Below are 13054 nucleotides of genomic sequence, written 5' to 3'. Positions count from 1 at the left end.
GGATGATTTATATTTAAATGCAATATGCTACTCACTATTGTTAAATAACATTCAACACATTCATGTTTGGCTCTGCGGGTGCTCCTAACTTAGTGTATTTTGGCGACATATTGCTTAAGTAGTTGGATATAGTTATTAAATGTATCCAAGATGAATCACTAATCTTCTGAATAGTACCTTCGCTCCTGATAGAAAATATCCTGTCATCCGAACTTAACTTCAATACCTGGGATTTTTTTTTTTTTTTTTTTAAAAAAAAAGATTAATAAAGTAAAAATAAAAATATGCAAAAAAGTTTTTTAATTTTTTTTTAGTTTTTTAATTTTTTTAATTTTTTAATTTTTTAATTTTAATTTTTTTTTTTTAAACCTTGTACAGTGGCTTGGCTTACATATGCAAATAGAAATCTCGTAAAAATCTAGCTTTACTGTGTATAGTGTATTCCAAAGTGCATGAAATTATGCTAATGTCATAAACTATGTTTTTACTTCAATTGTGTGGTGTTTAGGTATTCTACAGTCTAGGTTGAAAGACTTATGTAAGGTTTCTTATCTTAATATCAGGAACCACCTGTGATTCTATCTATGTGTGATGAAGTACGTGGTCATCTATAATACTTGAAAGTAAACCTTAGCATAATTATAATCAATTGGTGTTGTATTTATACGTTTGTCCTTTTACCCCCATTTCTTGTGCAACAATTCTGTACAACCAGCAGAGTGTGCTGTTGTAATTTTTCAGCTTTTTTCCACCCTTTTTTAGCTCTTCTAAAAACGGACTTCTTTTTAACAAGAAGCTTATTTTCTTAATAACTACCTTTGATATGGGAAAGAAATTTACTTTATGATTAAACAGTCAAACTTAAACCAGCGAATACACTTGCAATCACAATGTTTAGGATTAATGGACAAAGCATAAAAACAGCCATCAGCACACACACTTTTTAGGATTAATCGACAAAGCATAAAACAGCCAAACCACATCGCACAGTATAAGCATAAGCAGGTAAAACTCCTTTGCAAGGACTAATATTTCAAAAATCAGATTTGAGCTTTTTAGAAAATACAATAATCTTTTTCTTCAAAAACCAAACTCCAACGGTATAGATAACCTGATTCAGCAAAATGGAATATCTAATTCCAACTTTGACTCAAGAAGAATGATTTTTTCTACACACTATGGAGGTCATGAATATTGAATTAGCCTCATGTGAGTGAAACTGAATGGATTTCAAAAAGACAACAACTGGTCCTCTGAATTAGCATTTCACAGAATGGCGACTGCCATGTCATTGTTTGTCAACATGAGGTCAAAACAAGATGGCAACTGATTTCAAATGCTGACCTGCAGAACAAAGAGTTTTTTGCAAGAAGAATGGCTGTCTCTGATGCGTTGAAATCCTGGAGGTGTTGATCTCAACAAGGAGACCTCATTCCAGGCTAAACTTCAGAGCAGTATAACAGCACAACACTCTCAATATGCTATACAATTTAAACAAGTTAATACAAAATAGTTAGAGACCATCAAAACTATTTAGCCTATGGTCGTCTGGGCAACTCTCACGCTATTATGCGACCAAATGGGAAGCCAGTCAAACACTATTAAAAGAATATCGTCTATCTAACGCACGAATGCCGCATTTCTTTCCGTAATGCACACGCAATGATTAAAGAGTATACTTCAGACTTCCACAGACTCTTATCACCAATTAAACAAGAGACCATCTCACTTATTTGGGACAATGAAACAAGACGATTCCATCTGATCTTGAGACTAAAAACGAGACGATGCCATCAACTCTCTTTAACAAGAAGATTCCATCTTTAACTTGCTAATAACGAGAAAAGATACCATCTATTTCTCTGTCAAGAAGATACCATCTGTCTTGAGAATATACAAAACGACAAGAGTCCATCTATAAGTCGTCAAACACAATATAATAAGTAGTTGGATATAGTCCTTAAATGTATCAAAGATGAATCACTAATCTACTGAATAGTACCTTCGCTCCTGATAACAAATATCCTATGTCATCCGAACTTAACTTCAATATCTGGGATTTTTTTTTTTTTTTTTTTTTTTTTTTTTTATTTTTTTTTTTATTTTTTTTTTTTAAAGATTATATAAATACCGGCTTAAAAGCACATTAATATCCGGCTTGGAAAACACACACATTATAATCATGCAGTTGGTTTAAAAAAACATGCAGTTGGTTAATGAATCAAAGAAAGGAAAATAGACTCACCCTGCTTGCTCTAAAACAACGCCACGTGGTTTGGTTTAAATTTATATTTAACATTAAATTAACAGCTGTTCTCAGGATGTCCTGCTCGCCGCAAAACACACAAATCTAAATGGTTCTATATAAGCTATTGAAGAATTTGATATAACTGGCTTCTCCTTACCGTTCGCATATGGGCCCTTTGTGTGTCTTTTGGTTCGCCAAAATCTCCGTCGAAACTAGCGGTTTCTCTCCCAGTGTTGATATCACACGTCTGGGTCAGCCAAATGTTGATAATTTGTGATCTTCTCGCTCCCAGGAAAGAAACTTAAAATAACGAGACTAATGGAGTCTCTGAAAAGGTTCAAATGGGTAGTTTAATTAAGTAACGTGGTTAAAGAACAAGCATGGTGAATGGAGAGACAAAGCCGGTGTTGTCTTGAGGGAGGCTGCAGCGAAGGGAAGCGAGTGCGTTATCTTTCGTCCTGCCTTTTTATCCACGTCTCGTTGTCCCCCGCTGTGCAAATAGTGGGTGGCCCCCTACTCATTTGCCGGTTCGATATCGCGAGAGCACAGATGATTTCGACATTGATATTCTCTGCCTACTTCCTTAAGCATTTTCTCCTCATTATCTCTGTCATGACTTTCTATTTAATACCTTATAAACAGCTGTAATACTTAGTTTAGAAGTCCTAGTGGTTCCGCTCCGGCACAGTTCTTATTTTACGGACATTCCCTCTGACGTCATAGCTTCTCACGTATCTGTAAACACTACGATCGACTAGACCTTCATTTAATATTCAGCAGTAATAATATCTTAACGTCTATCGATGTAGTGTTAAAGTCCGTACGTTTGTGTGTAACACTCCAAGTCATTTTCACTTTACATTCAGAAAACGCAACATTAGTCACAAGCTAACCGGATAAAGGATTTTTCAGAATAAAAGCTTGGCATTGATTTCCTGAGAACTTCCGGGCTTTTCCACAATAAAACAGCTTTAAACTGACGATATGTTTTAGACTGAATTATGCTGTTTAACATTGATTTTAATTTCTAACACAACCCATGCTTTTATGGCGCCCCGAAGGCTAGCTAGGCAGATAGCATTAGCGAGAGCTATTGTTTGCTAACACCATATATGCCATTGTTTACGTTCAGTTTGTCTTTTCTATAGTTGTTGTTGCTATTTATAGTATTGTGCTGCAGTAGTTTGTGGAATTTACAAGTCATGTTTCTGTTCTAGATGATTACATTGGGACTAGCGAGGAGGAACAGTTCCGAACAACGTCCTCTGCATCAACAGCACAAACCGAGGAGGAGAGGATCTGGCCCTGCAGGAACGGCAACTGGCCCAGCAGAATCAATGCCATGTCTTATCTTATTGCTTGTTGATAAATAATTGCACCCACCAGCGATCACACAGAAAGATGGCATCATCTAGGCGTCCCTCTGCAGTCAGAAATATCATAAACACCATCGTCCACAAAGCACTGTACAGGGGTTTATGGATTTAAGAGAATACTTATCACAGTGAAACCTTTATCATCTGTTACAATTAAAGCAAATAAGAGAATAAATACTTGGTTAAATAATACATTTTAACTCTTTAGCAGGACAACTCTGCATACTGTTTGAAATTGAGTTTGCTAGCTTGAGGTCCTCCTCTAAAACATAACATTACATATTTTGTAATGGTATTAAGAATACATGATAAATACATGTAGTAAAAATTACTCAATTGTAATACCCTCGTTGTGCTAGACTCAAACACATTGCTTATATATTTCAAAGAGAAGAGAACAAAAGAAAACACCTATACAAAGAGAGCGGTGCACAGCGCTTAATATTTACTTGCACTATATTTCTGTTGATCTGGGTTATTGTGTTGCACTGTTGGAGGAGCCTGTGACCTAAGATGTTCATTGTCATAACTACACTAGCTATGTTCGTATGACAAAATAAAAAACCTTGAACCTTGAGGCTGTGTCTTTCAGACAAACCATCATAATCATATTATTTTATGCTGTGGATACTTTAGCCTCCATCCATGTTAACAATATTTTACACTTGCATTTATGAATATAGTTCTGTTGTGTTTTACACTTTTGTATTTATGTTTATAGTTTGCTTTGATATTTGCTTAATTTATTAGATTATTATTATTATGGGGGCAGTACTGGTGCTTGAAATTCAAATATTTACTAAATAGTCAATTCTGATAACATTTTTTTGGTTTAAATAATTTGACAAACACATGTATGTGAAAAAGAAAAGATGTATTTATGTTCAATACAATACAATGAATATTTAGGTATTACATTATACATTCTAGGTATTCAGGTAGCGCATCAGACCCTCTCGTATGTCCCTGCCCTCCTCTGCACCGTGTGCCACTGCTACCCCTGGTAGACGTAGGTTTTCCTCAGGCATCCTGAAGTTCTCCACCCACTGAGTGTGTGTGAAAGATGGAACAATCACATTCCACCACTCGGTAGCTCGGTCGGTAACTTCTGAAATACACAAACAAAAGCATACATATTTTAATACGTAAAAGTGGTAGCTACAATTAATTAAATACTTGAAATACTTTGGTCGTATAGGGAGCGTGAGCCTAAACACATTGCTAGTTAGCGAACGTTAGCTTACTAAGTAGCATTGTAGTTTGTAGTGATGCGAGTCGTCCTGTAGTCTCTGCGGCGTAGGAGGACTGCCCGAACTCTCGCGTCAGCTTCTTCTATACCTCGTCTTGCTATACGTCGCCTCTTTCGAAACAACTCTTGTCTATTTCTGTCCACACAGCAAAAAACAAGCAAACGATCGCTTTCACATCTGCACATCCTCCATTGTTGTGTCGCATTGAAGATGACGTCACGGCAGTTTTAAGCAGCGTCGCTCCGCCTACACTGCGTTACTATAGATACTACCCCAGTTCCTAAACTGTAATGGAAACGCGCCATAAAGTGAGCTGGTCCTAACGAGGTCAATCGCGGCCCAGCCATACCGAGCGGGGCCGAGCGAGGCCGTGTAGTGGAAACGCGCCATAAGGCCCCCACAGCCAGGCTGCACTCCTCCACCGAGCACGGTGTCATCGGATGTTTGCGGCTCAGCCGGGCATAATCCATGCCGCAGCTGCGTCACAAACACACACACACACAAACAAACACACACCACACACGCCCAAACCACTAGAAAACACCAACAATAAAACTTTTAAACCATGTACACAATACACACAACTTACAACATAAAACAATAAATATGTTAGAAGAAAAACGTGTGAAAAAGTTAGTAACTCACTCACACCACGCTCCTCCGACCGTTCCTCACACACTCACTCTGAGAGAGAGAGAGAGAGAGAGAGAGAGAGAGAGAGAGAGAGAGAGAGAGAGAGAGAGAGAGAGAGAGAGAGAGAGAGAGAGTGTGTGAGTATGAAATGAACAGTTAGAACTGACTGCTGTCAGTTGGAGTGATGACATCATCGAGTTTCTGCGATGTTGAATGTGGGAGGAGAAGACGGACAAAATAACTGGATGGAATAATAAGAATTTTGTCCGTAGCATAACATATAGTGGGAATGCTGTATCAGCATTACAACATGTAGAAAACAGAGAGGGAACAACTAAGAGACAGGGTAAGAGCTACCAGGAAGGGAGTGGAGCCTGATGGGGACACTGGGAACAGAAGGTGAGGGGGTAAGAGCTACCAGGAAGGCCATTCTTAAGTATTTGAGTGAACAGGATTGATTGGAAGAATTTTAAACAACGTAAATACAGTGGTATAATTCCACAAATGGTGATAGGATGATATGGTGATACACACTCTTGTACAGTAGGTGGCGGTATGCACCTTAAAGTTGTTTGCAATCCGCCAAAAACCGAGAGAAGAAGAAGAAGAAGAAGAAGAAGAAGAAGAAGAAGAAGAAGAAGAAGAAGAAGAAGAAGAAGAAGAAGAAGAAGAAGAAGAAGAAGAAGAAGAAGAAGAAGAAGAACCTGGATCCATGTGGCGTCTCGTCCATGGATGTATAATAAGAACTGGATACAGCGTGGGAGGCGGGGCCTCATTCATTCCTATGAGAGTTGCTCATTCGCGCATGATGATAAAATGGCCCAACTTTTGAGAGAGCGAAACGTCACAGATTACCCGGCATGCCTGAGAAGTACCCGTATGTGCGCTCATAGCGCATGCGCAACTTTAACCATGCCCCCCAAAATGCTCGTTCACATCAAGCACGTCAATTTGCGTACACGTAACAGCACCGCACGTTCATGACAGCATGGTAATGTTTGTTATGATAGATTTGATATTAACGAGGCTGCAGTTAGCAGCTAGCGGTTAGCTAGTAATTATGCTAATTTACACATCAATCGTTATGTACTTTTATATTACGCTGTAACAGGATCTAGTGATATCCAAGCAACAGAGCTTCATTTAGCATGAAATAATTATTGCACTGTATATATATATATATATATATATATATATATATATATATATATATATATACACACATACACACACAGTGCAATAAGCTTCTTAGTGCAATAAGAAGCTACAGGGACGTTAATCTACGTCGGTAATATTAACTTTATTTAATACAACATTTACGGTACAAGATTTAATCATACAGCCCATGTAGTATAATATTTTACAAATGATGAATTACAGCAAACATGTGCAATATATCCATTATTACAGCTCCGTGGGCTGGCAGTAAGGCGATATGGGTCCGTTCTTATTGTGCATCCATGGGTAAAGATAAACTCATGTAGTGCTGAACACGTAACATGAACGTGCCGGGCGGCGCGGTCCCGTGGGTTAGATGCGCGTTCATAATGCAGAGGGAAATAACTCTCAGAATAACGTTATTAGCACATTTTACAACTTGAGGAACGAATGTTTTTAATAAGGGCTATACAAGTGTTCATACTGGGTAGTTTATTTAGTTTAAAAAAAATTATCCAACGATTTACAGACCACTCTTTCCCCATGTAAGTCAATGGGAAAAAGTGTTTCCGGGCCTGGCAACCAAAAGGAAGTGTAGTACCGCCGTTTGGCCAGCACGAATATTTTCATCAGAGTCCGGCGCACTTCCTGGGGGCTTGGTCTCGTCGCTACGGTTCTCTCTCTCTGTGTTCCTGAGAAAGTGTGTGTGAGCTCCAGCACTACTGATCCATCATCTGTGTGTCTGGATAAACCTCCGAATGGACTCTGTGCTCTTTTTTCTGGAGCGTTTACCTCGGACTATAGGAGCTAGCTTAGCATGCTAGCTGGAAACACGTTAGCAACACTAGTCAGATTGAGAGTTTGATGGAGAGAGAAACGGTGTGTTTAACGGAGTCTGCAGGAAAAGGTGATCTAGGAAACATGAGTAAAGTCCAAATGCTGCTGTCGTTGAAGAAGCAGCGACTCACTACTGAAGAGATATTTGCTCTGTTTGAACAAACAATAGCAGAACTCGAGGAGGAGCTGTCTCTTTCCAAAGAGGAGAACAAGAGACTCCAGAAACTACTGGACGCTGTTTTACAGCCTCAGCTTCGGATACACAGAGCAGGTCTGTTCCCTTTACTCTCCATTAACACTTTAAACTCTTCAGTAGCACTTTATTATCACATTAATAACACTTTAGACCAGGGGTGTCAAACTCAAGGCCCGGGGGCCAAATCCGGCCCCCGACTTCATTTTATGTGGCCCCACAAGAGCTTGCAAAGAATATAATATGTTTATTATACGGTTACATACTACTTTACAGAAGCACGTTGCCCATAAACGACATGTCCCACAATGCATCTCAAATTTGACTTTTTCTCAGAATTTGACTTTTTTTTGTCCAAATATGCCTTTTTTCTTAGAATTATCCTTTTTCTCATAAATACATTTTTTTTTCAAAATGTCACTTCTCTTTTTCAAAATGTCACAATCAATGTTTTTCCAGAATGTGGCTTTTCTTTTAAAATCATATTGTGACATTCTTACTGAAGAGACTTGCAATTATTTGCTCTAGACTTCTGCTTTCAGACGTAGTTAATTATGAAGTTATATTAATTAATTATATAGTCTTAAAGTTACAACCGGCCCTTTGAGTGCAACCATAATGCTGATGTGGCCCGTGATGAAATTGAGTTTGACACCCCTGCTTTAGACCCTTTATCAGCACGTGCTGCAGGTAGTACATCCTGAAGTAAAAGTACAAACACCACACTGTGAAAATACTCCATTATTATAATTATTACGGAAGAGCAAACCTACCAAAATAAATATATTTAGAAAAATACATACATTGTATAATATGCTATTTAATTTACTGATTTAAATATTACCCATGCATGTAGGCACTAGTTGATTAAATGTGACATACTTTAGTTTTAATGTGCTTCTTTATTCACCTTTTCTTTTTAAATGTGTAAAAGCAAATAAAAACAAATACTTTGGATTAATTCAAATTGCGCGAGAATAATTCATAAAGAAATCAATGAATAAATATGTTCAATAATAAATTAAACGCATCTAAAATGTTACTTGATAAAGAATAGGGGAACTCGTACAAATGTCATTAAGTAATTCAAACGTTAATATAAATTAAAGCTGCAAGCAACGTTGAGCGGGTCTTCGACGCTCCGCAGGCTGTTGTCTGCACGTCGAGGTGTGTGTGTAGGTGTCTCGAGGACTCGGCCGTTGGCAAACATGGGAAGTTTCAGGCCGATAGCCGATGGGACAATGTATTTAGGAGTTACAGCAGTATCATAAACATTGTGTTTTATGGCGAGGGATCTGTCGCCATGGCAACGGCATATAATGACATCCCATAATTGGCGTAGAGCTGTTCAGGGCCGGAGCATTAGCCATCATCTGAAGTCTGGTGCCGTTTGGACCATTTTCATAGGAGTAACGGAAACATCGGGTTTTTTGGCGAGGGATGTGTTGCCATGGAAACGGCATATGGTGACATCCCACAATTGGCGTGGAGCTGTTGAGGGCCGGACCATTAGCCATCATCTGATGTCTGGTGCAGTTTGGACCATTTTCATAGGAGTAACGGAAACATCGTGTTTTTTGGCGAGGGATGCATTGCAATGGAAACGGCATATGATGACATCCCAGAATTGGCATAGAGCTGTTGAGGGCCGGACCATTAACCTGTTCCACTCTGAGCCTGTTTTTCAGGTCTCAGGCTCGAAAATGACATTCCCAGAACAAATGACCATATCTTCCCTTCTAAAAGGGTTAAATTAATAATCTTTGTTCTCAAAGTAATGATAAACCTGTGACTTGGATGTAGAAGTGTCAGAATCAATATAAATGTTTTTTATTTTAAAGAAAATTCAGATTTTACATAGTAAAAAACTGTAAATTATAGTGTCCGTCCAAAAATTATTTTTTACAGATAGTGAAAACTACCCTTGGATGATGGGTTAGTAGACTAAAAGCTTTAGGAATCCAAAGTACAACATATAATAAGTACCCTGTATCAAGATTGATGCAAAACAAGTGCAATTTGACCTTTTTAGAGAGATTTAGCCAAAAACCCCCACTTCTGGGGTCATTTGGGTGGATTTGACCTATCTCTGGCCCCCCTTACTCGATTGGGATCGTTGACACACCTTTCTGACCGTTAGAGCCAATAGAATCGAAGGGGGAGGCCCACATATACAGTCGTTGTAAAGAGAAAAAGTGGGGGCTTCGCGTTTGAAAATATAGGTCAGAGTGGAGCTACATTCTAGCTCTGGCATTTGGAAACTAAAACGCAGTTGTATTGCTTATGGATTATCAGAAATAATTTCAAAGAAGGCACAGATACATAGGATGAACCTATGGATTAACTGCAGCATCGTTTTATCGTTTTAATGCCATTGAAGACCAGTTTTGACCAAGGTAAGCCATGTTAGCGTTTCTTGCTACTTTGCTCCACATGTTATGATGTACGCTTTCGTTTATAGCGTCGCGAATGTTTATCACTGAGTGTTGAGGAGGGCACCGTTAGATTCAGTGTCTCCAGGACACCAAAAACGAGTGGTTGGTTGTGCATCTAGGATAAGTAATAAGGGAGTTAGAGTGAGTTTAGGTGCCGCTTTACGTGACCATGTTTTCGCTCGTGGCTAATTCAGAGGCTGAGTGCTAGCATTGTGGGTTTTTTTTGAAAAAAAAAATTAAAAAGATCACTTAGCTGAGTTTCTTCCCGTTACATGGATATAACACATTCATAGTTTTATTCAATATTAAGATTCCTTAGACGTTGTTTCCTGCAAACGCTTTTATCCGCCCGGTACCGGGCGGAAGGTGCGTAACAGGTTAAAAAGATGTCTGCGATCCCATAAAAAGTTAAAATTGTCAATAAAATGGACAGAATGGTCAGTGCAGGCAGCTGAAAGCCACATGTTCAATGCAAACAGTCTGCTGAATCTCTCCACTCCTCTTCTGACTGGCGGTAGAGGGTCACTGATGAACACCTCCGCATTTAGAGAGCTGACAGTTTCCAACAGACATTTAAAGTCTTCTTTCAGCGCTTCTGACTGTTGTTTCACAACATCATTTGTTCCAATATGTAGTACCACATTCTTCACAGTCGGATGTTCAGCCCCAATATGCAGGATCTTCTCAGCCAAGTCGGAGACCATATCCTTGGGAAAACAGAGTACTTTGGTGTTGTTCTTACTACACAGACCTTTTACATCTCTTACAGCAGAGTCACCCACAATCAGAGTTTCAGGCCCAGTCGTTAGCTTTCCCTCTAGCCCAGGGGTGGGCAATTATTTTTTCCATGGGGCCACATGAGAAACTGAAAATATTGTGGAGGGCCGGGCCAAAAGGCTGAACTCAATTCTGCATAATATTAATTGTATTTCTTTATAAAAAGCAGTAAATAGCATTGTTTTGACAAGCTGGTAAGAGTATATGTTATAGTTAAGCAATGAAAAAGTGAGGTTGCCTTACAAAAAAATGTCATTTATTAAATCAAATTTCCCAAAACAATGGTAAACAAAATGAACGTCTTTCACCATTTGTGACTCATATTAGTGAACATTTTCAGTCACATTCACTCAAACACATTTTGAGTTTCATTTACTGTTGGAAAGAGGTTCTTAGCATTCTAAAGACATCACAATATTGTCTTTGTACTCCAAATGTTAAGCAAGATACATCATATTGAACTGTCACTAAACATCACTGAACTGTGATTTTGAGAAAAAGGCTTCCAAAGAAAGTGTCCCAGTTCACTGCTAGTTGGTGCCTTTACATGCCAACATTTGTAGTCTAACCACCTCATTTGGTGTTTTTAAGTTCTCTTTTCTTGTTCAGTGAGAGAAATCTAGTCTCTGATGGGCTTTAACGAGTGCATCAAAGTCAGGTTGAATGTCTGAGGTGGAGATGCGAAGCACAGCTGACAGATGATCATCAGTGAGAGAGGATCTATACCTGGATTTCGTAAACTTCATAATTGAAAATGTTTGTTCACATATGTAGGTCGAGCCAAAGAGAACCAACATCTTCTGAGCATGTCTCCTCATGTTTGGAAAGTTCTCCTCCTTGAGAGAAGAGTAGAAATCCAGCAGAGATCCTGACTTAAAGTGCTCTGCCAGTACTGCATCAGACTGCAGGTCGATGAGTTCCAGCTGAACATCACTGGGTGCATTATCCACACTGCAGGTAAAGGGAGAGGAAATCAGGTGCATTTCATCCTCGATTTTTCTGAGATCTTCAAATCGCCTTGAAAACTCACCATGCAATGCTCCCAACATGGATGAGTACCTGCGGAGGTGATCAGCTGATGGTGTGACTTCTTTCAGGGTTTGCATGTGAGTGAGATTGTTGCTCTCCAGTTGGCTTGAAAGAAACTGCATCTTTGTCATGAAAGCCTTCACCAGGCTGTGCATTTCATGAACAAAAAGGCCCTTGCCTTGCAGTTTGGTATTCAGTTCATTCATCAGTGCAGTCACATCAACAGCAAATGCAAAATCTGCCATCCAGTCCTCATCTGAGAGCTCTGGGAAGTCTTTGCCTTTCTTCTCACAAAACTCTCGAATCTCTGCTTTCAGGTCCCAAACTCTTTTTAGCACTTTGCCCAGGCTGAGCCATCTGATAGCTGTGTGGTAGCCGATGTCACGATGCTCAGTCTCATGCTCCTCCAAAAGTGCGATAAACTGTCTGTGGTTCAAAGCTCTTGCCCTGATGAAGTTTACTATTTTAGTAACAACATCAATAACATGGTTAATTTTTAGCACTGACTTGCACAACACATGTTGGTGTATAATACAATGCAAAAATACCAGTTTCTGATCCGCGTCGATTTCAGTCACTTTATCTTGCATACGTTTCAAAAGTCCGACATTTTTTCCGGTAAGATTTGGACAACCGTCCGTTGTGACACCTGCCAGTCTGTCCCATTTCAGTCCCAGCGTGTCCATGCACTCGTTTACCTCCGTGAACAGATCGCTCCCTGTCGTCGTCCCTTTCATCGACCGCATTGCTGCCAGCTCCTCCGTAATCTTGAAGTCCGGTGTTATCCCGCGGACGAATACGAGTAACTGGGCTGTGTCGCGGACATCACAGCTCTCGTCCAAAGCCAAGGAGAAAAAGTCGTAACTTGCCACTTCACGTTGCAGCTGAAGCTCCAGATTCCCCGCAATGTCCTCGATCCTTCTAGTCACGGTTCGCCTGGACAGCGGGACTTGCTCGAATGCGGCTTTTTTTTCAGGGCATATTAGTGCTGCAGAGTCCACCAAGCACTCTTTGACAAACTCCCCCTCCGAGAACGGCTTACTGTTTTTAGCAATTTTGTGGGATATCACAAAGCTGGTCATGGTTGCTGCATCACTGGATGTGTGAAGCTTGGTAAA

This window comes from Trematomus bernacchii, unplaced genomic scaffold (genome assembly GCF_902827165.1).
Source record: "Trematomus bernacchii unplaced genomic scaffold, fTreBer1.1, whole genome shotgun sequence".
NCBI lineage: Eukaryota > Metazoa > Chordata > Actinopteri > Perciformes > Nototheniidae > Trematomus > Trematomus bernacchii.
The sequence above is the reverse complement of the archived record's forward strand: the minus strand, read 5'-3'. Positions refer to the sequence as shown.